Raw genomic sequence first — 26,332 nt, 5'->3', positions numbered from 1 at the left:
GTGAACTCAGTAATTATAAGGGTGATCATGATAATGCCTGGTACATAACAGATACTCAATAAATACTTCTTGAAGAATCAATAGATAAATGAATTAAAGCTAATATTTTAGAACTCTTTTTTAATGCCAGGCACTGTTCTAAATACTTTCATGTATTAAAACATTTAATTTTCCTAACAATCGTACTATTTTCACAATTTTCCAGATGAGGAAATGGGCCTTAGGAGGAAATACCCTCCGTGTCACCCAGCTATCACGTAGCACAGCTGAGTTTCCAAGCCAGGTTTGTCTGCTCCAGCAGAAAAATCAGCCTTGTACGCAGTGAAGTCTGCTAACAACTGGTGTGATGGTGTTATCACAGACATGCAAAAACATGCTCTGACAGCAAAAAGGAGGTGATTTTTCTGATTCTCTGGAATGGAAAATATTTTACAGCTGAGGGAAAATATTTTCCCTTTTTAGCTGGGGAAAAATTCAACCACCAAAGAACAGGAAAAGAACAGCCAGGGTAGAGGGGGAAATGCCAGCATGGCTGTCTATTCAGGCAGTCATCAGTAGATCAATAAGTTCACAGCAATCAGAGTGAAATGACTCTAGTGAGACCTGGAAGGAGAAATGTCTTTGGCATCCAATCATTAAGGGACCTTGTGTATCATGACAAGGAAATTAGATTTATTGCAAAAACAGTAGGAAGTAATCAGAGTCACTTAAGCAGAGGCGTGATATTGTCAAATGATCTTCTACGAAGTTAACCTGTTGACAGAGTCAAGTCTGGTCCTTGACAGAGAGGAGTCAGGAGCAATAAGCGGTGAGAGGAACCAAGAGGAAATAAGTGACCATGATCGGAGATCCATACTTGATCTCACTGTGCTACTGCACTCCTCCTGGTCCATTTGTTTTTCACTTTGAAGACATGCAAATCACTTTGGCAATTTGCATAACTAACACAATCAAAACAGTACCAGAGCCCTGCTTTAAACCACAGCTGCCAGTGTTTTTCCTGCTCTCTCACTTTCTGCCCTACCACCCAGCTAGTTTCCCCAGGCCTCCACGACTTCCTTCAGCCAGTGCAACAGAGAGAGAGACGTTCAAAAGCTAGTGGTGGTCATGTGGGTCAGTGTTCTCCAGAGAAACAGAACCAAGAGAAGATAAATATGTATATATGCATATAAATAGAAAATAGTATATATACACACATATATATACAGTGCATTAACACGCTGCACTTTGTATTATAGAATATATATCAATCTCTTTATATAATATAGAGAGATTTTGTTTGGTAAAGACTTGGCACATGCAATTATGGAAGCTGGGAAGTCCAACATCTGCAGTATGGACCAGCAGACAGCGATCCAGGAGAGCAGATATGGCAGATAAGGCTGAAGGCAGTCTACCAGAGAACCTCCTCTTCCTTGAGGAGTCCAGTATTTTCATTCTATTCAGGCTTTCGACTGATTGGATGAGCCCCACTCACATTATGAAGAGCAATCTGCTCACCAATTTAAATATTAATCTCATTGAAAAACATCCAATTCAACACATGGAATTAACAATCAAAGTGGTCGTTCACGTTTCTAGTTGATATGCTATCCATTAATCATTCGTAAGAGTCCCCCTGGCATGGATGGAAATATCTTTCATCCTACTGGTATTTGCTGCTGTAGGTATTCATTTGCTGCAAGTATTCCCCTAGTGAGAGCATCAAATTCAAGGCTCCTTGGACCCATCTGCACGAGAATCCTTTCTCTGCAAATAGCTTCTTGAATGCTCCTTGGACCCTATTCACTATACCTTATGACCCATGAAAAATGCAAGTCTTGTTTCGGTTTTTGAAAGGCATTTTAACGCTCACTTAAAGACACTCCTATTATGGAAACTGGGCAAAAATAAATAAAGTAAGAGGAAAAGTTAGACTTAAATTTCTACCTGGGTATTTCCAAATTTGGCATTTAGAAACATTTTACTACTTGTTTCAAAGACAATGATTACCACCATGTATTTGTTTTTCTCTGAATACAGAAAAATGTCCATCACTGGCCATGTATTACCATTATTAAATAATACTTGAAGCACTTAAAGCATACAAAGAGCATTAATCAAAAACACCATTACACTTCACCGACATTTGCTGAGCTCTTACTCTATGCCCAGCACTGAATAAAGGCTTTCTGCTTTCCGACAGTTCCGGGGCATCCTTCCCAGTTGGACACACTACTTCATTTGCACTTAAGAGAAGCCTGGGATTGTAGATGCAAACACCCAAATCCTAATATTTGGCAATCATTTCCTCTCTTACTCAGCATGACTCTCGTCCATCTGCCCCCCAGCCAACAAACAGCTCTGAAGTGAAATTAGCCCTGGAAAATAAAATGCAACAAAATAAAAAGTAGACTTCTTGGCTCAGGAATTGTTTATCCAAATCCACCACGTCTAGCCACAGTGCATTAATTAGGAGGGCTAAGCTTAATGACTCCCCCTGGCCCACGCAAAGCAGGGAGGAAGATGGCTTTGTGGCAGAGCTTGGTCCGCAGGATTCGAGGTCCTGGGAAGAGCCAGGATCCCCAACTGACAAGGGAGAAGCAGCTGGGCACTGCAGCTAGCCATAGGCACAGGGTTGGAATTCATTCTCAGCAGAGACCCAGTGGGGCAGGGTGGGCAGGTGCTCTCCAGAGCGATCACCTGTTTCTCCAAGAGCTTTCACAAGAAAGGAGTGGGGGGCGGTTCCTGAGAGAGAGTCAGAGCCTGCACACTGCCAGAGAAATGGGATCGCACACACACACACACACACACACACACACACGTGCACAGCTGGCGAACTGTTTGTTTGCATGTTCATGTGCTGTGCTGGCTCAAAATGTAAGAGTACCATTTCAATTAAGAAAATATAAGAGCAGCACTATGAAATTCAGTATGTTTCCTACGGCATTTTCTGCAAGTTAAAGCAAATTTTGTGCTGGAATAAAAATGCTTTAAAATCTGTTCAAAGAGATCTCAGTCAGAGGGGTGACATTTCAGGGAAGAAATAATGCTTTCTGGGGAACTGATTCTTGACAATAAAGCTGGTATGTGACAGGATAACAGGAATATGTATTTTAACAGTCTCCTTTTACAGAAACTTAAATTGTATTTAATGTAAAAGTGAAAACGGTCTTCCTCAGACTGGAAGTTCATCTTTCCATTATTTATCTTTTGTGATAAAGTGGCATACATTGAAGTCCATCTGGATGGGCAACAGATCAAAACGAATGACGTGAAACAGAAATATATGCTACATGCCACTTGTTTCTATGATCCAATTTTTCTTAAACTTGATGCCATGTAGCTTACTAATCAATGCATTTATCATTCAGCAAACAGACGTAGATCCGAGTGGAAAATGAAGTGGGAGAGGAAATGAACGGAAATCATTCATCTCATAACACATGTTTGGGGGAAGAATTAAGGAGAACAGCAACAAACAGTCTCAAAATAATCTGAAATCTGTGACCACTATTTAAATAAACAGGACTTATAGTCAAAGAAACAGATTTGTAATTAAATCACTTCACCAGAGTGACACTTGGCAAGGAGAAGGGCAGGAGGGTGATAGGACAGAGCAGGGCCCAGTTGTTCTCACTCATTCCAAGAGCCAGAAAGACAGAGCCTCGGACACAAGACACAACAACATCATCACTCTGACAGCGTGACACCTTTCCAGGTTCCGTTCATGTCATGTCTTCGTGGCGCTGGGCAGAATAGTAGGTGTACTATGGAGAACAGTACGGAGGCTCCTTAAAAAACTAAAAATAGAGCTACCATATGATCCTGCAATCCCACTCTTGGGCACATACCCAGAGAAAACCATAATTCGAAAATGTACTTGCACCCCAATGTTCATTGCACAACTATTTACAAGAGCCAGGACATGGAAGCAACCTAAATGTCCTTCAACAGGGGAATGGATAAAGAAGATGTGGTACATATATACAATGGAATACTACTCAGCCATAAAAAAGAATGAAATAATGTCATTTGCAACAATATGGATGGACCTAGAGATTGTCATACTGAGTGAAGTCAGACAGAGAAAGACAAATATCATATGATATCGCTTATATGTGGAATCTAAAAGAAATGAAACAAATGAACTTATTTACAAAACAGAAATACAGTCATAGATGTAGAAAACAAACTTATGGTTACCAAGGGAGAAAGGGGAGGGTGGGAAAGGATAAATTGGGAGACTGGACTGACATATACACACTACTATATATAAAACGGACAACCAAAAAGGACCTACTGTATAGCACAGGGAACTCTGCTCAATACTCTGTAATAATCTAAGTGGGAAAAGAATTTGGAAACAAACAGATACATGTATGTGTATCACTGAATCACTTTGCTGTACAACTGAAACTAACACAGCATTGTTAATCAACTATAGTCCAATAGAAAAGTAAAAAAGAAATTAAAGTTAAAAATAAAAATAATTCTGTGGGGTTAACCTACTAGCTTGAAAAGTTACAGTAAGCTGTGGAGCTCTATTTTTACTGCCTTGAGTATCATCTGACTGAGCACAGGGATGCAGTGTGATCCAGGACTACATCAAGCTGCCTGAGTGGAGAATCGCTCATTACTCTGCTCTCCCCTGGGTCCTGGAGGATCCTGGGGCCAATGAGACCACCCAGGAACTACAATGAATCATCCCCTAAGTTCTTCATGACAGATCAATCATGCATGGGGCATGCTTCAAAACACAGCAAAGCAGACTCTGGAGGAAAAAGAACAGGACTGTCTCCCCATTCGGAAGTTGAATCCCCTCTAGAACATTCCCTCCAAATCCTTTTCCTGACTGATTGACCCCCTCAGTGTCTCAGGAGCCCTTCTGCTTCATGAATCAGGACTTCTCTTGTCAGAATGAAACAGCCAGTTCTCAAGATTTATAAGTCCTTATGTATAGTGAAAAAAGATCCCACCTCCTTACAGGACTACTTCTGACCTCCGTAATTGTACTTCTCCCACATGATGGATGTGAACTCTATGAGCACCAGGAACTCGTCTGTGTGCAGAACAACTCTATCACCAAGTGCTACATGCTAGCAGATAGTTAGAACTCGATACGTCTTTGTTAGCTGAGTGAGTGAATGAATGACAAATGAATGGAGTCTCAAAGGCTTGAAAGTGCTGTTTCATAGAAAGAACGTTAGAATGTAGAGAACAATGAGTGAGAGCCAGCAAACCTGGATTCTAGCTTTACATCCATCTCAAAACTTGTAATATCTTAAGGCATATTTTGATATGAACACTCTGGTTTTTTTTTTAATCTGAAAAGAGGAGTTTGGTTACTTTTAATCTAAATTATCATCAGACTCTGACATTGTGTCCTCTTAATGCTAGGTTATGCATTCTAGTACTAGATAGAACATATTTAATCCCTCCCCTAGCTCAACTCTCCAAATACTTGGGAAAAACTGTGATTTTATGCATAATATTTATTCTCTAAGACATACATACTCTACATATGCTCCTAAATTTTTACAGAAAAATCGTTTTGAGCCTCTTCACCTCCCTGGGTTGTCCATTTCTTGGAATGCTTTGGTTTGTCAACAGTGCTTTTAAAATGCAACAGTTGGAACTAAACCCAACACTGCCAGCAAGTTGCAAGTTCTGAACAGTACAGACTGAAGGAAGACCATCACGTCACGAGTGCTACACACAGTTTCTTCTTCCCACAAATATTTACTGTAGGGCTGCAATGCACCAGCCCAGCTCTGGGCGCTGTGGCTATAGACAAGGACAGAGGCAAAGCACTTCTTCCTTCTGTATCTTATTTTCAAGGAGGAGTAGACAGGTTAGGTAATTTTGGATTGGGATCTATATTAACCAAGTAAATAATACCAAGGAGTGGGACAGAAAGGGGGGTAGGGGGCTGCAGTACTAAGACAAATTCAGACAGGTGGGTAGAGCCAGACATATAAAGAAGTAGGGGGAAAGCATCACAGGTAAATGGAAACGGTAATCCTACCCCTGAGGCAGAACTGAGCTTCCTGTACCCAAAACTGAAGAAAAGCTCGCAGGTACTGGCCGAAGAAAACCCAGGAGACAGTTTATTACATGTAACGTAATTGTAGTGATTGACAGTTAGGCTAGTTCCAGTTTATCACAGTAGACTTGCCAGACAGGTTGGTCCTGTTAGTGAAAATCCCACAGAACCAAATTTGGTGGAGAGCATGGGGCAAGGAAAAGACTTAAAACAGAGCCTTCACCCATGTACGTTTGAAAAAATACACTTTCCATGAAAAAGGTGTGCTGGAGAGCTACTATATTTAAAGGTCTAGGGGCTAGGTGAGAAGATTTGATCTCTTCAGATACTGTCTAACACTGAGTCTTCCAAATACGATATTACATATTTAAGATGTATGCCTTTTATATTGTCATTCAGAATATTATAAAAAGAGTGAAATATGAATTAGCCAAGGGAAAGAGCCGTGTCAAAAGGATTCTGCAGTTTGCATTTGATATTGTTCAATTTTTAAAAAAATTAAAATACACTCTAAAGTATTAGATTTATTCATATTGCAAGGGATAGTTGTACTAAAAAAAGTCTTAAATATTAAAAGATCAGCTAGGTATGGAAATCTAAAGGGCTCGATTTAGAAGAATCAGAATTAGTCACTATCAGTAACTGTTAACAGTTGTAAAGTTAATTTAGCAGCTGAGATTAACCAATCCAGCAATGGCAGAGATGATTTTTATATATATATATATATATATATATATATATGTGGTATTAAAATAGGTTGTCATATCCTTTAAAAAAACAATGTGGCAAACACAAAATCTGTATTTAACCTCTTCAGGGACTCTTAGAACAAGCTGTACAAATTTATCAAGTGTGAAGGCAGGCTTTAGAACATAAAGCTTGACCATATACTGGTATTTTGAAGAACCCTAACACCAACCTTTAAGAGACTGTTAGTGACAGGTGGAAAGATCTCAAGGAGATTTGATCAAGGATGGGAAATTTAGGAAGAAACTGGTATTGGAGGTTGAAAAAAAGGGTGAACATTGTTAGTGGCAGAAAGTTTGGCAACACTCTCACATATGATGAGAAAGTAGCTGAAGAGATTTACAGGCTGCATATGATAAGATACCAATGTAGAGACAAATGGAAAGAGAACTCCAGTTTTGAAGCAAAATTTAGAGGAAATATAAGGGAACCAGGCCTTGCTCCTTTTGCTTAGAAATAAACTTATTTTTCTATCCTTAGTCTCTCCCAGCAGAAGAGTTTCAAATTAAGAAAATGCCTCAGTGCAAATCTCAAATCCTGGTTCCTCTCAGGTAAACATCTCTGAGTTAAAACGAATTCAAGGGAATGATTATAAAAATTCTTCAGGGGGACTTCCCTGGTGGTCCAGTAGTTGAGAATCATCCTTCCAATGCCAGGGACACGGGTTCAATCCCTGACTGGGGAATGGAGATCCCACATGCCACAGGGCAACTAAGCCCATGCGCCATAACTAGAGAGCCCACGCGCCACAACTACTGAGCCCACGCGCCACAACTGGAGAGGAGCCCGCAAAGAAGATCCTGCATGTCACAACTAAGATGGAACACAGTCAAATATATAAATAAATAAGAAGAAATTAAAAAAAAAAAAACAACTCTAAGAGCTTAGAAGGATTAGAAGCAGTGCCTTGTAAACCCTTTCCAAGATCTTAAGAGCATCCCTGGAAAGTTCCCCCTGTTAAACATGGGGATTCTGAGAAGGTTAAGATCCTTGTCTCCAGCTGTCTCACAGGAAGCCAACATAGTTGAGTTGATCTTGAAGAAAATTTTGCATATGGCTTTTGTCTAATTAAATGGATTATAAATCAAAACACAGGAGACCTACAAAATGTTTAAGGAAATTGGTCAGCTTTGACTGAAAAGGACAGAGACAGTCCAAAGTGAAAAGAGGCCTTGGCCATTTTTTGTGAGCAGGAAGCAAGCTTGAGAGGGCTTCTCATCTGAAGGACAGACGGTATCTTATAGCAAAGAAAGAATAAGGAAAAGGGAATAACCAAGCGCTAGAGAGCAGAACCAAGAGCCTCAGGAAACTGCGTCTGGGAGGCAGGAACAAGCCTAGTCAAAGAATGTGCAACAAGTACCCAGATTTCAGAACTATTATGGACCAGGGTCTGCTGTGAGTCTCTTATTTCTTTCTTCATGAATAGGAGTGTCTAGGGAGGTGATTCAACCTTTAAGTGTTGAGTGTGTAGCAGAGAGACAGTGTGTTTCTTTATTTTAGAATTCATCATATTGAAAACAACCATCCTAGAAGTACTGCACCCAAGAAGCCTCACTTGCACCTAGATAGCTTAGATGACAAGATCCTGGACTTGTTAGTTGATGAAAAAACGGATTGAGACCTGAGAGGGCTTGGGGAAAGGAATAATTGTAGTTTGCACCCTGGAATGCAAAGGAAGGTGTGTAAGTAATTGTGACCACAGGTGAGCTGTGGTGGCTTTAAAACATGAGCTCCAATTTATTTGACACTACTTCCATCAAAAGGTGGGCTTGGGCTTCCCTGGTGATGCAGTGGTTGGGAGTCCACCTGCCGATGCAGGGGACACGGGTTCGTGCCCCGGTCCGGGAAGATCCCACATGCCGTGGAGCGGCTGGGCCCGTGAGCCATGGCCGCTGAGCCTGCGCGTCCGGAGCCTGTGCTCTGCAACGGGAGAGGCCACAACAGTGAGAGGCCCGCGTACCGCAAAAAAAAAAAAAAAAAAAAATAAAGGTGGGCTCTATATCCACTGTCCTTGCATCTAGGTAGGAATGTGAGCAGCTGCTTTGACAAATAGGTTACTGCCTAAGAGATGCTGGGTGACTTCTGAGGCTGTAAAATGAAAATCAATGCAGCTTCTGATTTGTTTGTTGGAAAATTCACACTTAGAACTTTGTGTCTCCATGCAAGAAGTCTGGCTACCCTGAAGTACCATGCCTGCCGTGAAGATGGAGAGACATGAAGAGGTCATGTGTAGGTTATTCAGTGGGTGGTCCTAGTCTTCTAATAATCCCAGGTCAGGTGCCCAACATCAGAGTGAATGACCTCTCAGATAATCCCAGTCCCTAGCATTTGAGTCACCTCAGTGTCATCGACTGGGAGTCACAGACTGGAAGTCAGAGCCACGCACAGCAAAGCGTCTCAGTGTGTGCTGTCAAACACCTAACCCACAGAATTCATGGACATTATAAGATGGTTGCTTTAACCCATTAAATTTGGGGGCAATTCATTACACAGAAATAGCAACCAGAGTAGGATCTCATAGAGAAGTTGTGAGTTACCATGGAAAGCACATAAAACTATTCCTATTGGACATGTAGTATTTAACAATATTAGATATAATAACGATGATCGTTATAAATACATTTCATTATATATATTATATTAACGTCGAGATTAGAGAAAACTGCCTTTACCCTTATAGCGCATTCATTTAGCAGGCTGGGAAGAGAGATTATCTGTTAAGGCTGATTACCAGAAATTACATACTAAGCCCAGAATTTCTGCAGCTTGAGGCACCTGGGAGAACATGGTCACCTCCTTTGCTGACATCATACAAAGGCAGAGTAACTGACACCTATTAAATATCACCTGTAGTGTTAGCCAGTCCCTGTAAATCAACTCCCAAGGATCTCATATTCTGTTCTCCCAAGTCAAATTCAGCATAGTGACTTTTTCTTAGGCATTTCTACTCTCCAAGTTATTTCACTGAAGTTGAAAGCACTAATGTCCCTAAAGAATATCAGAAGAAAAGAAAAATAAAACTTTTCATAGAGCAATTCACTTAGAATTAAACCAGGCCAGCACCTCAGGTAAATGCTGTAGGTTCGACAGTTGTAATAAAGTCTTCATCCTTCAGTTGAAGACCATTTAAAAGATCTTCAGAACAATTTAAAAGATCTTCAGAACAATGTTACTTTGTTAAGAAGAGTGTTATTTTGATTTAGAAAAATGAAAAAAAAAAAAAAAGACCATTTCCCTAAGTGCTCAGATATTCACAATCCTATGCATGTAAACTTTCAACAAACTTTCCCTTTCAGTATCATTGGTTATTTTAGTTTTTCATAGCATGGGCTATTCTACATGATAACTAAAGAGTTGTTAAAATGAAAGGAAATTGAGAGCATCACCCCCATAAAGATGAAGAAAAGTAAAAAGAATTATCAAAGAGATATTTACAATACTTAAATTTAAAGGCCCATGAAATGTTGAGAAATAGTAGCATAAGTAAAGAACACTTGGCAATATGTTCATGGAACAGAAGTGAAAGATAGCATGCATTTTTCTACAAATTCTTTTGACACTAGAAAATTCTTGGTTTAGCCGCTGTGAGATTGACATTCAGACAGTAAAGAAAAGCCATAAGTTAGGTTTCACTTATCTAAGGCAAATAGAGAGTTTAAACACAGAAAGGTCAGAGTGTGGGCAAACTCTGAATAGCAATGAGCTAGCTTTTTATTTTCATTATTTTTTAACATCATCATTATTATGAAAGGCTCGATTTGGGTCTTCATCACTTCATCACTAAGGGAAGATACTAACTAATGGGTCTTATTCACTGCAAATAATAAACTATGTTGATGAAAAATAGGGATTTGATTCCTTTTCCCACTTTTATTTATCAAACACTTAATGGTATTTATTTTGTCTCAATGAATCTTCCTAGCATTTTAGAAATATTAACTCATTTTAATTCTCATAACTGTGAGGAATGTCTCACATTTGTCACTATTTACATATGAGGAAACTGTGGCACAAAGATGTCAAGTAATATTGCCGAGGTCCCACCACTAAAAGTGGCAAAGCTCACATTTGAACCCAATTAGTTTTCTTCCAGACACGTTTTTAACTACCTTGCTCTGTTGCCTCTCCACATGTAACATGCAAGAGATTTCTTCTAATTCTAAGCCATGACATTTCTATTATGCGCTCACTGGACACCAAACAGAATCCCTGAGTAAGAAGGTAACATTGCCAGTCACAGGCAAATCCTTTACTGTGTTATTGGCTAATGATAAGCAGATATCACTTCTTCCAAACTTGAATGTACTACAGTAGTCGTTTCATACTAAATGGTCATAGAGAAAGTAGTTTTAGATTAAAACAAAACCATCTTGCTGGAATTTGAATTTTTAAAGCTTTGTAAAATTTACAATAACAAATCTCTTTCATATTTTGTAACTTTATGAAAAGTAATTTTGAATAAAACTGGAAAGTAAAACTGCTATGGATCTAAGTCTGCACAACTGGAACACAACTTTCAGCCACCACGAAGCACTCACAGCCCTACACCACTGTGTGGAACTTGTTTAGCATTAAGTGTTTAGGTTTACAGGTAGGAATAATTACTCTCTGTTAAAAAATGTGACCATTTGTGAAAACATAGCCGGTGCCTCACTTAACAAATGTTTGTTCACTCTGTATCTCATGCCTGAGCTTTCCAGTGCCCTGCAGCACTGCGTGTCCAGCGGTTTCCTGGAGCCAGAATTCTTTCCTAAGAAGCTCTGTTTTTGATGTTGACATCAAAAGCACAAATCCTAAAGAATTCCAAGCGCTCCTGTGTATCAGAGCCTGTGTATTCTCTGTTAGCGGCTGGGGGAAGAGAGCCCTCTGCAATTGTCTTCTTTGCCTGCCGCATCCAGATTTGCACCAGATGATGAATGGAGCCATCACGTCAGGAACCCCACACCCAGAAACACTCTGCCTCCTTCTGCCTTTTGTTCTAAGAGCCAAGTCTCATCACCAGTTCCACCCTTGTGTCATGCCTATTTCAATTATTTAACAGGGTTGCAGAGACAGGGGAGAGAATTAGTATTGAATAGATGTCATTTCTCATCCCCACCTGGAGGTTATGAAGGCGGCTGCAAGTGGCTCGAGGTGATTTCGTGGAATGAGCCAGGGGAAAGCAATGCTCACACTGCCATCCTCCCCCTTCAGCGGTACCTCAAACCTAGAGATTCTAAATCCATCTTGGCATCCTCAGTGCTCCCTTTGTGCTGCAAAGAATCGAGTTAAATGTTGGGTAATCAGCAAGTTCTAAACATCCTGATTAATAAAACATGGGTAGCTACACCTGCTCCTCCCATGATCCTAGACACTTCCGCATCAAGAATTTTGTTCTACAATCTTTCAAACACAGTGATCACACTGAGTCTCATTAAATCAGCCATAAATTCATAATAATTTCCAAAATCCACACCCGAGGAGTTTTAACAATCTACCTGCCTAACTGAGCCCACAATTTAAAAACTACCGACGAGGGTGTGTTGGCAATTACTTTTTTCATTTAATAGTCAATAAAATGTGTTATTCAGTCTTACTGATTAATGCAATTATCCACAACATCTGTTTTAAACAAGAAAAATTAATGTGAATTATGCTAATTTTGTTTCTGAAAGCAAATAATAATATGGAAATTTCCTGGTTTTCATTATAGAAAAGTCTTTCAATACTATTAGCATGCTCAGTGGAGTTCACGCTAAGCACATGGGACTCTAATACACAATTTAGACTCAGGAGAGTCCTTGGAAAGTGTACTTTTGGAAAAATGAAAAGTGAATTAGCCTTTCTACCCCCTGGCATTCTCCCTGTAGCGTCGGGCTCATTCCTGCTCAAAATGCATTTCACTTGGATAATACAGAGCATTCTGGGTAAATGCGCACAGGTTATTCATAAATTAATGTTTGTGATGGCTTTACCTGGAACCCGGCTCTCTCCAACCTCAGAGGTCGGCTGCTACACTTTGGCAAAGAATCATTTAGGACCCTGTCATGCTGTAAGTGACTTAACATCCAAACAAGAAAATGGCTTAACCAATAAAGAACATATATTGAATCATTTTGTTTGGTTTTGAACAAGGTTTGGTTTCTAGCAAGAATTGACCCCATGGCTCAACTGCCATCATGTAGAACGTAGGTTTTCTTTCTCTCCTTCTGTCCTGCCTGTTTCCAAGTCAGATTCAGCATCCACAGCATCTCTGGTCCCCTTGAAACGCCAACCTTTTCCCTCACAATATCCTGTTACAGACCTGAAGTCCTCATACAAACCATTCAGAAGAAGAGAGCTAGTCTACTCCAGAGGTTTTCAGGAAGAGTAAGGCTTCTCTTCCCAGGAAGTTTACTAAAGGCTCCATGTGTGCTATCGATTCTGATGGAGCTATGTTTCCAGTGCTGAGCCATTTCCTATGACAGAGTATTATGATATACGATTGGTTTAAGCCCATCAAGTCTGTCCTGAGTCACCTGGCTGAACATGGCAGGGCTGGTTCTCTGAGCACTGTTACTAGAAGGCAGAATGAATGATGGGCAGCAGACAGCAGGTGTCCACTGAAGGTGAGTCCCACCCTGCCTTAGCTAAACCTGCCTTTGGGGACAACCGTGTCCCTGGGTGTCCAGAGTGAAGCACGGTCACATGGTTATATTAAAGGAGTAACAGAAGAAAAGAAAAGGCTCTCACTTTTGAAATGAGATCTAGCAAACTTACTTTTTTCTGCGTTTACCAGTAAACATACTTTTTTCTCTAGGGGACAAGCTTGAGATGTTAAGTGAGTTTCTCAAGGTTAAAAGGCTTTGGTGAAGCCAGGACTGCATTTCAGGTACTCTGAATCTCAGTACAGTATCCTCCCTACCAAACTCTTTTGAGCATTATTATTTAGTTTCACCTTATTTTCTAAATTTTAATAAAATTAATTCTAGGTATATTCTATAAGTTGGACCCATTTTATATTGCATCTAACCTATGAGTCATGGGCAGCTAACCCTAACAACAAGAAACCCAAACTCCCCCATTCAGAGGTTAGCAGCTTTGAGGGTTACATGAACTCTTTTAAGTTTGGGGATTGTAATTTTGTGCCTTGAAAGAAAAAAATCAGTAAATTCAGTAATAATAGAAAGGACAAAGAAAATGGCAGTCAGAAGGCCCATGTTTTTGTCCCAACTTTACCACTAACTACTCATACGACGTAAGCAAGTTATTCATCCTCTCTGGGTTTCAACTGTGGAATTAAGAATTTTTAAGGGACTTTCTGATTCTGGAACCCTTTGATCCACAAATTTTGGTTAAGCAATGGGAAAAGTCTGTGGTACCTTAATTGTAAAGAAACACATAGAATTTGGAACTAGATTTGGCTAATCTCAAATTAGGCTCTGGCCCTGAGATTAAATATGTTATTTAACTTTTATGATTTTTCTATGATTTTTATAATTCTAAAAATAGAATAAATCTATAATATATCCACTATTTCAAAATGAAGAATATTCCAAAAGCCATATTTTTTTCAATTCGCCAAAGTTCATGAAGGGATTGCCAAGTAAGAGATCAGCCACTACTTGGAGTAAGGAAGGGCATCCCTTTGGGCTATCACTGGAAAGACAAATAGAAGATCTTAAAAGGGGTATCCTAGGAAAAAGGAAGGGAAGTTAAAGATTCTTTAAAAAAAAAAAAAGGAAAATTGAAGTAGAGAAATATCATAAAATTGTGAACGCAGGGAAGGAAAATGTACATATAAACAGAGGTTTATTTGTTTTTGTTTTCTTCTCCCCAAAACCCTTCTAAAGCACGGTTGTCATGCATGGTCAGTTTGAGAGTGAGGAAAAGTAGGAAGGAAAGGGTTCCAGCCTTTTCTCCTCTGACGTGGCCCCCATCATCTGAGGAATGATGGAGTGTGCTGATGGAGGCCTGGCAGCATGCAGGGCCAGTAGCAGTAACACTGGGCTTGGTCCCTGGTTTATCTCCACATTTGAAATACAATGGATCTTAGGGACATTTGCTTATAAATTCCACAAGGTCATGAGGAGTATGTGCTACAGGTTAACTAAACACTGGACTTTGTACAATCCTTATAATTTCCTGTTATAGAGTATGAAATTAAAATACCCCTGAGGTCTAAGAATTTGATTATTCCCCTTGTAAGAGACAGATGTCTTATAGGCCCAGATCCCTAGTGTGAATTAATTGCAGCCTAATAAGTGATGTTAATCTATGTAAAACAGAAGGAAAAGACTGGATTAATAGAAAAGTGGCCATTTGGAAAAGCATGCAGATGAGTGTTAAAGAAGCTAAACTGGTCAGTCTCTGTCTTCAGTGAGAGGAGGAGAGCTCTGGACAGGCCTGGAGCTATGGTGCTCATCAGAGGTGTGCTTCCCCCATGGCCTTCTCAACATCCCGGCTTTCTCCAGGTGTAGACGAACTAACCCCACCCCAAACCATCTGACTTCCCTCCTGATTCCATGCTACGAAGGACGGTCTGATTACGAATTTCCTTTCCAGAACTTTCCTGCTTGCAGTCAAGCATTTCATCACTAAAATAAATATCTCCAGGTACAAATTAATAAATCTGACCAACTGCATTGTACATATACCTTCTGTAATTTTGATTAGTCCATTCACTTCGTAAGAGATGGATCATCTCTGGTTGTGCTGATAAAATCTTGTGTCTGAAGGCACACTACCCTTTAACTGCCCGAGGACCTCCAGAGCCGATGTCTCTGGAAGATGAATCTGCATCCTTCCCTTGAGCACTAATACAAACTATGTCCAAACTGGATGGATTATGTTATTTTGTGTTTTGCACTTCCAGGGTTAGTTAACTAAATAGATAAATGATTATAATGTTATACCATGCAAAATACGTCAAAATGTATATGCATTATAAAGCTTGGGGTTAGATTTATTATTTTTTTTTATTTTTATTTTTTTTTAACATCTTTATTGGGGTATAATTGCTTTACAATGGTGTGTTAGTTTCTGCTTTATAACAAAGTGAATCAGTCATACATATACATATGTTCCCATATCTCTTCCCTCTTGCGTCTCTCTCCCTCCCACCCTCCCTATCCCACCCCTCCAGGCTGTCACAAAGCACCAAGCCAATATCCCTGTGCCATGCGGCTGCTTCCAACTAGCTATCTACCTTACTACGTTTGTTAGTGTGTATATGTCCATGACTCTCTCTCGCCCTGTCACAGCTCACCCTTCCCCCTCCCCATAACCTCAAGTCCGTTCTCTAGGAGGTCTGCGTCTTTATTCCTGCCTTACCCCTAGGTTCTTCATGACATTTTTTTTTCTTAAATTCCATATATATGTGTTAGCATACGGTATTTGTCTTTTTCTTTCTGACTTACTTCACTCTGTATGACAGACTCTAGGTCTATCCACCTCATTACAAATAGCTCAATTTCGTTTCGTTTTATGGCTGAGTAATATTCCATTGTATATATGTGCCACATCTTCTTTATCCATTCATCCGATGATGGGCACTTAGGTTGTTTCCATCTCCGGGCTATTGTAAATAGAGCTGCAATGAACATTTTGGTACATGACTCTTTTTGAATTTCGGTTTTCTCAGGGTATATGCCCAGTAGTGGGATTGCTGGGTCATATGGTAGTTCTATTTGTAGCTTTTTAAGGAACCTCCATACTGTTCTCCATAGTGGCTGAACCAATTCACATTCCCACCAGCAGTGCAAGAGTGTTCCCTTTTCTCCACACCCTCTCCAGCATTTATTGTTTCTACATTTTTTGATGATGGCCATTCTGACTGGTGTGAGATGATATCTCATTGTAGTTTTGATTTAGATTTATTATTTTTTAAGATCTTTGTCTATGTATTTTTTACAGCTTAAATCTTCTGGAGTGTAATAAGAGCTACGAAATAGTTTCCAAATTTTCTCTTTTTTTATATGCCCAAAAACAAACAAAAAACTAGATGTAAAGTTAATAGATTAGTATATTTGAAAGACTCTAAGTTTCTAAAAGAACAAATTAAATTGACTCACATTTAAATTAGCAAAGTCTTAATTCTGAAATTAGATGGTTTGCCCCATATGCACATGTATTATTTGGATAACTTTAGCACAGGCAAAATACATTAAGGAAACTTCAAAGGAAGATACGTCTCATTTGTTCAACCATTAGGAAATGTCCCCATGTATACCAGATGTATTGCCTTCCTTTGGAGAGAATCAAGACTTGAAATTACAGAAATCATTGCCCTGAATAGATTCTTTTTGCTTTCCACACACAGGGTATGCTGTTTAATTTATTCAATTTAAATGGCATTCACAACTTTTCTGGACTATCTATTTAGTCCATCAAGACAAACAATTTAATGGCTCATAAGACTTAACAGTATGTTTCAATATACTCTTAAAGAGATACTAATTAACTCCATCCTATAGAAAACTAAGATGTACTTGAACCTGAAATGAACTTCCCTTTATGATGCTCAGAACTGTCTCTTTAAGAAAGTAATATATAAGCTGGGAATTTCCTTTATTTCTCTAATAATTAACCCAATTTTCCTATAGAATGTCCACTGACTCAAACTGTGACATAGTAAGTGTGTTTGCCCCTGAAGAAAACATAGCTGCTCATAAACGGAAACTTTTTCAAAAGACTTTTGAGGATTTCTAAAGATGTGGCTTAACATCAATATCAGGATAAAGATCGTGGCTATTCATATTTGAGGTTGAATAATTTCATTATTATTTCTAACAAGGAAACAACCAAGTGTGATTTATTTAAAAAGTCACATAAGCCACTCGAGCTTTTTCTGACTCATTGCCAAGTAGACATGAACAGCAGGAGATTTCTGGTGGTGACATAATGCCAAAGAAGGGGGTGGGAATCAAAACAGTGTTTTCATTTCCAAATATGGTTCAGATGTTGATCATTATGGATATTAAACAAAAGTGCCACCCAGTATTCTCATGTGAAGTTTCCTTCCAAATCATCTTAGGATCATGCAAAGAATCTAGATGATGAGTAAATAATGTATAACTTTCATAAATCTTGCTTTTAGCATTTTCATACCCATTTTCAGAATTGATCAGTGTCTCTCACTCCACTCCCCACCCAATAAACTTAAGAGATGGCTCTTTGATTGTCTAACAATCACATCACCAAGTCAAAAGAAAGCCATATCATAGAGAATAGTTCCAGTTAATACTTAGTTGATAAATTTCCTCACTTTGCAGATATTTCATTCTCAGAAACTCCATAAATACGCCATGAGCCTATGGCAGCGCAATGACTGGAGTAAAAGGGTCTGTCACTACATGAGTCAGGCACATCTTCCGACGTTTCCTACAAACTCTAGACATGTCACGATCTGCTTGCTCTTAGATGACATTTTCAAAATCAGTACAAAGAAAGTACAAAGAGGCTACACATGTCTTTTCTCCCTTGAAGGTGATTCGAGTTCATTACTCTCTTCCTCTCAGGCTCTCCTTGACACTCCACTCCCTTTGTTTCTTTCGTTTTGGTTTTGTTTCATTGCCCCTTCTGTCCCTACCATCCATTCTTAAGAAAAAAGAATGAACATGCAGAACTAGACATGGGGAAAGTTCATTTTCTACAAAGCTAATGGGTCCTGAGGACTAGACAACAGTTATGTTGAGGGAACAAGAGGATTACAGATTCTAGCATTCTGTCTCAATATCCCTTTTAGGGGAACACAACAACATTTATAATATTTTCACCCAATATCCTTGAGTCTGCTCAATCTCCTTAAAAATGCTTTGAAATAAGTTCCCAGCATCTTTCAAGCAGTTTCACTTAGAACAGCCCCGGCTAGATTTCACTGCAAAATACAGCCTAAATGTAATAAGTTGAATATTCTATTTCTCTAGCCCATGTAAGTTTCAAATAACGCTTGAAGAAAAACAATACAAATGAAACAGACATCAAACAAAAGTAATCCACATACACCCCTGAGAATGAATACGGAAGCAGTAGATCGTATGAGGCAGTGAAGTCCCGTCCTAATTCATATTATGTCATCAGCAACACAGCTGTCACAGCTCTTACTTCTCTGTCACTTCGTTAAGAAAGTTATTTTCAAACATTCTAGCTTAAAGGGCAGTGGGCAAAATTAGCAGGCGTCAACAGCCCCACTGTCTGAAAATGAATGACAGCAATGTCACAGCCATCCAGGGCAGCCCTGGGAGCCATCCGAGTCCAAAGTGACTCCGTAGGATGTTTAGACAAAGAGAAGTTTTTATCTTTCAAGCAGCAACTGTCCTCAAGGATTTGGTTCCTTCGTTCAGAAAATAAAGGTTACACTTAATACGTTTCCGTTAGTTACCAATGATTCCCTTCCAATGGACCATCACACACTGAGAGGGGCAGCCCAGCTGCTCTTAAGCCGTGGCCACTCCTGGGGGCACACAGAGCAGTGCTGGCTGCAGCTGGCTTGGCTGTCCTAGTTGATCAAATCAAACCTCCTCTTACCTCGACTTCCTTGTTCTTCTCTTTGTTTCTGCCCATTGAACTTCTCCCATTGCTGGCCGTCTCCCGGGTGGGGATTACGGAAATCTGGTGGAGGGGCATACTGGCAGGGCTGCAGGTGGCCAGTCCCTGACTGGATGCCTTATCTCTTCACTCGCCCTGAGGGGCCCACCTGCACAATTGTTCATATCCTGGCTTTGCCAAGCTCAGTTCTAAACAAAAAGGGGGAAAAGAGTGTTTGAGACACTGTGCAGCAGAAGCCAGGGTCTCTGGCCAAAATGTCAAACACACTGAAAGGGAATGGAAAAGAAATGCAAGAGCAAATAATCCAGGGAGGGTTGCATCTCAAAAGAACGATTTACTGCAAGTCATAACTGCACCGCTTTGTCACTGGAGCATCCCCTCTCCCCTAAGAGCATTGTGGGAGACAATTCAATTTCTATGGTACCTAATAACTGTCATGGAAACCAAGGAAACGTAGGTCTCACAGGCCCTTATTAGCAACCGCTTCCTTTAATGGCACAGACTCCCATATCTGCAGCGGCTGCCACTTCTGTTTTTGTTTCTCCCTTCTCTTCTGTTTTTGATTCCCCAGGAGCCCGCTGAGCACCCAGAGACACCGCATCCTGCTGACTAGGTAAATAAGCAGAAGGCTGAAAAGCTTAGTGTCCTATTTGGAGCCAAATCTCTTCCTTGAAAGATACGGCTAGCTGGCTGTGCCCTTAATGCACCACGATAATCTGCTTAGGTTAAAGGATCTGCCTTGAAGTGAAGAGAATCCAACGACGTGTTGAAAAAATAAGAGACAGAGAAAGAGACTGGGAACAAGTGCAAATGTCTTTCTTTGACCGGTTATTAGAGAGAGCTGCCTACTGCCTGCACTTCCTCAGTGAGACATCAGCAACAGGAGTCAGGGCATCCTTACTCCGAGGCTTGGAGCCCCAAACTGCCCATTTCTGCTTTAACTGCAACTCCTGTGCTCCCGGAAATATATCTGTTAGAACCAAGAGTATTTTCTCCTTGCTTTTCCAGGAAGGGAGTAGACTCTGCTAAGGACTTTACTGTCCTCTTTATAGATATACAATTTGGAGAAAATGAATGGTTAATCCAAATTTCTGCCCTTCAAATTAAAAAAAAAAATCCAGTCTCTCAGTGGAGTGAATTCTCAAAATATATTAACTTTAAAAAAATCCTTTTTCTCCTGTGATCATGCTTTGTTAGATTTGCTATTCTGTTTTTAAAAGGACAGACTTTTCTTTTCTTATTTTAATACACGCAATTTCTATTTTCCAGACGTTATGAGTAAATCAAATCTCCCACTATCTTTTGTGCTTCTTCACCCCCAAAAAAGCAACATTCAGGAAATTTGTATTTACATGTCTTCAGGCATTTATGTGTTCAAATTTGTCCCTAATCACTAGGAGATATTCAAAGTAGTCTCTAGCTGCAATTCATCTCTAACTAGCTTTGTATTCTAACAATAATGCCATTTCTATACGACATTCCAACTTGTTTAAACTCGGGCAAAGATAAAAAGCGAAAAAGGTAGCATTCTCATTAGCAATTAAGCCAAAGATCATCAAAGATTGCTAAAACTTTAAATGTTTACTGAAATGAACATTGATGTACTTGCAAGTTTAATCTATTTTCAGCCTAAATTTGCCCCCTCACAGGAGCCCTTGCTCTCTGGCCACCAGGCTCATCTGGGAGATTTCATAACAGGGGGATGGTATCTGAGACTCACTTTACGATGGATTCAGGTTCAGCCTGTCTGCAGGGAAAATGTGAAGTAGATGCTTCTTTAATATATCACAGAGGATTCTAACATAAACCAAGTTTGAGAATCACCACAGCATATCAATAAAATAACCTTGGAACAATAAGCTATTGCAAGTTTACCTAGTGACAAAATGTCTTGCTTTAAAATAGTAAAAAATAGAGTTAGATAGCCCTAAACCTAGTATTTATTCATCATCTGAGGTCACAAAGTGTATCTGTGAAGCTTTAATGAAGGGACTAAAAGCCAAACTCTTCCAAAACGGCCATGTCCAAAGTTAAGTAGATAATGCTTAAACATTTCTGTAGCTCAAGGATCACATCTATGACCTGTAATTGTGAGGTTGGTATTTCCTTACTTTAAAAATAACTATTAATCCCGCTATCCAAAAGGACTGTCTTAATTAAGGAAAGGATGTAAACAGAAATCTGTAAATTTAATAGTGTGTGACAAATACTAAAATGTAAATTATGAACCTGTTTAGAAAAGTAGTATCGTCTGTGTTTACATCCATGAGAATTTCCGTAAAAAGCTAAGGCAGCTTTCCAGATAACTTAGACTTAAATACTTTTGTTTAAAATATTCATTGAAGTTACAGGAAAGGAGATTTTTAGCTCGAATTAACTAAACTGGTGTCTTAATCCTTTACCTCATTATGCATGTGCTGTTATCCCTTGTTTGCTCTGAGGTTTTTTAAAAACTCAGATTTGAATTTCAAGTTAATTTTATTTATGTGGTTGAGTCATTTCAATTAGCTTTCTTTTATCTTAAAGTTTAGAATACAAATCAGGAAAAAGATTTACTTTGTCAAGTATTTTATACACTAAACAAGAGTTTAGTTCTTATTAACATAATAAACATGGTTTATCATGTCTTTTCAACTAAATGCTTCATATATAACAGGAATAATTAATAATCAGGATGTTTAATAAACACTTCCCTAGTACTGTATGAGGTACTGCCACAAATTAAGCTTTTAAAATTTTCAAATCAGGGGAAAAAAATGCTTTGAACACTCTGTGGGTTCTAATACTGTGCAGCCTTGGAACACTGGAACCTATACCAGCCAGTGTCAAGGATGCATTTATCTAACACCTTTGCTTAAGCAGCTCCCAGGGTGCTCTCCTAGCTAGAAGCATGAAGTATCACTGGGATGACTCTTTATGTAACAATCCAAAGCTAAGAAAAAGGTAATGGAATGCATTTCTCCTGTGGGAGCACAGTCTATCTCGCACACTAATTAAACCCTACGGGATAAACAAGAAGCAGTGCACTCAACAGCTCAGCACTACCAGACACTGGCCCCCATATCAGAGAAGAGCCCCAGATTCTAGAATCACTCAGCTGATTTGTCTCTACATACACAATCAATCCTAAGACATGATCCAGATTTCCAAACTTGATTTTTGTGGATACTACTGACCATAATTATTGTTGAAACCACCCTGGAATATTCTCTCTCTACCTGGATACTATTCCACACACACGCCTGAATTGCATTTCTTTTGGCTTCCAACCCCTGGCTCTGGGGACAGTACCCTAATTACTTCCTCTGGCTAATAACTGGGGTTTGCAGTTGATGATTCTAATGCTGGGACCTCCGCCTTTCTGAAGAGGTTCTGATTTGGTGCTTCTCCTTGCTCTCAATAGCCTCGGTTGTCTCTAGTTTAAAAGGAAAACAAAATGAAATATACATCTGATCCTCTACTATAAGACCTACCTCAGTCTTTGCCAGCTTCAAGAACTAAAAATGACCTCTAAAAGGTTTATTCAGTTTGATTGTAATTAAGCAAGAAAAGAAACACATTATTAGGCAAAGACAAGGAACCAAGTAAACATCTGCTAATGCTTTACTGGAGAAACTGATAATTGAACAAACATTTATTGAGCATCTTCTGTGTTTTCTGAACCATGCTAGGAATTAAGGAGCAGGAGGTAATATATAAAATTATGTGGGACAATCTCAGTAGTCAAGCAATTTGCTGTATCTTTAGGGGGATAGGACTTCCACAGGTAAGTCAGTTTGAAAAATACATGGTACAATACAATCAACATTCAGAACATAATATAGAATATTGAATGTAAGGGTCAAAGAAGGTTTGAGCACCAAGAAATCATTATAGGTCTAAATAGTTCATCTTAAGGAGGAATTGGGGTCCGGGTTGGGGCTTAGTAGAGAGAAGGTGATCAAGTCACTTCAAGTCATAGAGATGAATGTGAGATTGGCAGGTTCAAGTTCAGGACACTATTTTTAAAGCCACAGAAAATTTGTTTCAGGTTATCAAGTTGTTTAAGCCATGTATGGCCATTCGAACGTGACACTGATTGAAACTTGGGAGGAAGAAATCAGGCCAAAGGACTCAAACAGAAAGTCTATGCAAAGCAGTATCAAAGTTATAAGTGCATTGCTAGAGGAAGTAATAAAGGTAAGAACTTTAAGAGAATTCTGAAAATGGAAACAAGACATTCTGAGCTGGGGAAAGGAGATTTCATAACGCATCCCTGTTGAATGGGAGGAAACCTGGATGGAATGACTTTTCGAGGTGCCATTGCACAAGGCACTGGATGGCCACTGTCACAGGTCATCAGGAAGAATGGATGAACAAGATAGCGTCACACAAAGACTTTATGCTAGCTGGTAAAAGAAGGGGAGAAAGGAACTTGGATTGAAAATGCTGTTTTTACTGGGGAAGTGTTGAACCATATGCTTATGTAGAGTTATGTAGGGTTAGGGAAAAACTCAAGCAAAATAAGATCAATGGGAATAACGAGAGGGGAAAAAAACGGAAATAATTAAAATTTCTAGTTCTGGGTTCATAAAAAATGTGCAATGTAATGAAGCATTTCTAAAATGGTGTGTTTTTCTGTGTTTTGTCTGATAGTGGGAATTCACTTTGTGATTATATTTGGTATATACAAGCATCTTTTGTAATTAGAAGAACATCCATTTAATGTAGACATTTTATCCCTGAAGATCTTTCAGAAGCAATCAGATGATCAACTTGCAAAACGGAAGACAGGATGATGGCTGGGATGAACTTTCAGAGTCCTTGATTTTATTCTCTGGAAAGCATTGGTCCTAATTTTGGACACATCTATTTTCTGAGGTTGAAGCAGATCACAACGAAGCCAAGGAATTCATTTCAGTCTTTTGGAGAATCAATAGCAGTCCTCACAGCCACATAAAATGTGTGATAATTACAGAGGCGCTGAAATAGTCAGTTGTACTAGTTTGTATTTTTATATTATGCTCATGACAAAAGAACATCATCAGAAACAGAATCTCCTTATTAATTTCATAGGACTGACCTTTGCTCCCTTCTAATTTGCTAAGGGAAAGTAAAAGAGGTCATTTCGTTAAATTATCTAAAAAAATGACAAGTTAAAAGTAATCAAAATTCTAAGGAACATAAGCATATATAATTATTTACTTAGCTTTGTGGACATAGTTTAGGATTAAATAAAGGTGAGTTTTTAATGTTCTATTTTTTTTTCCTGGCCAGACAAATAGAACTAAAATTTTGTTTAAAAAACAAGATTTGTTTTGGAAAATAAAGTTAAACAGCCTTGCTCTCCCACCATATAAATCTACAAGTTAGTCTTTGCTAATGTGCTCTATAACTTTCAAAATATTAGTATATCTGGTTGAACAAGGAACAGATAAGAAAAAACAAATCTCTTAGGGCAAATATCTACTTTTTCACATATCTTCAGAAAATGGAAAGCAGTTATCCCAAAGCATGGCATCTAGACGGGAGACGGAATCACGGTACTGTTCAAGTCACTTGTTGCTTCAGAACCTTTCCACCCGGGTCTTTGAGGAATGGGGTGGGGGTCATTTTTCACACGGGTAGTGATGTTCTGCCCTCTGTATTCTGGAATGTCACCGTCAGCATCTCCAGGGTCTCAGGAACCCCAGCCTCCTCAGAGCCCAGCAGGAAAGCTACTCTCACACTTTCAATGACTTAAAGAAGGAAATAGTAGTTTCTCCTCATTCGTGTCAAAACTCTGACTTAATGCATCAGAAAATTAAAGAGCAAATTTAATTAAGTGCTTCTTATATGGTTTTAAGATATTAAGCAAAGGACAGTTGGGCCCTGACATTCCTAATCAGGTGTACACACACACACACATATACAAGCACATGCACAAAAACACAAAACAAATAACATTACTTTGCACTCCTAAATAAAATTTAAGTTCAGATGTAGAGATACACATATCTGCTCAAATATTATTTATTTGAATTCTCTATAAATAAATTTTTCTTACTGGTCTTTATTCAGTGTAAATTGAAAATAGAATCATAGAATTTTATATTTGGAAGTAAAATTGGAAAGCACCCTAGAATTTTATAGATGACTAGATTAAGTCCCAGGAGACTGAATGTTGTCACATATTTGGAGACTAGCTGATGACAGAGAGAATGCAGAACCGTCTCCTGATTCACAGAGACTCCTCCCCTTTCACCATGATCTGGCCCAACCTTATGAGTATAAAGCTTAGATGTGTTTTATTTATTTATTTTTAATTTTTTGAAAATCAAGGGTGTTTATTTGTAATTCCGACATGCAGACTTAATCAAAATTACATGCTGTCTAAGCTAGAGATTTTTTTTAACATCTTTATTGGAGTATAATTGCTTTACAATGTTGTGTTAGTTTCTGCTGTATAACAAAGTGAATCAGACGTATACATATATCCCCATATCCCCTCCCTCCTGCATCTCCCTCCCACTCTCCCTATCCCACCCCTCTAGATGGTCACAAAGCACTGAGCTATCTACCTGTGCTATGCAGCTGCTTCCCACTAGCTATCTATTTTACATTTGGTAGTGTATATATGTCCATGCCACTCTCTCACTTCATCCCAGCTTACCCTTCCCCCTCCCCGTGTCCTCAAGTCCATTCTCTATGTCTGCGTTTTTATTCCTGTCCTGCCCCTAGGTTCTTCAGAACCATTTTTTCTTTTTTTTTTAGATTCCATATATGTGTGTTAGCATATGGTATTTGTTTTTCTCTTTCTGACTTACTTCACTCTGTATGACAGTCTCTAGGTCCATCCACCTCACTACAAACAACTCAATTTCATTTCTTTTTATGGCTGAGTAATATTCCATTGTGTATATGTGCCACATCTTCTTTATCAATTCATCTGTCGATGGACACTTAGGTTGCTTCCTTGTCCTGGCTATTGTAATAGTGCTGCAATGAACACTGTGGTACATGACTCTTTTTGAATTATGGTTTTCTCAGGGTATGTGCCCAGTAGTGGGATTGCTGGGTCGTATGGTAGTTTTA

The 26,332-nt window shown here is 39.1% G+C and overlaps 1 protein-coding gene across 2 annotated transcripts in view; it reads right to left on the bottom strand.

The window, feature by feature from the left end:
• The window catches only part of MARCHF1 (membrane associated ring-CH-type finger 1), an 843,574-nt gene that overhangs the window by 445,068 nt on the left and 372,174 nt on the right, over positions 1-26,332 (bottom strand). For both annotated transcript variants that reach the window (XM_067737026.1, XM_067737025.1), the window contains exon 3: positions 19,259-19,467. The gene's annotated coding sequence lies outside the window, so the exon portion shown is untranslated. The remainder of the gene's footprint in view (positions 1-19,258; positions 19,468-26,332) is intronic.

The sequence above is a fragment of the Pseudorca crassidens genome, chromosome 4 (genome assembly GCF_039906515.1).
Source record: "Pseudorca crassidens isolate mPseCra1 chromosome 4, mPseCra1.hap1, whole genome shotgun sequence".
Lineage (NCBI taxonomy): Eukaryota > Metazoa > Chordata > Mammalia > Artiodactyla > Delphinidae > Pseudorca > Pseudorca crassidens.
The sequence above is the reverse complement of the archived record's forward strand: the minus strand, read 5'-3'. Positions and strand labels throughout refer to the sequence as shown.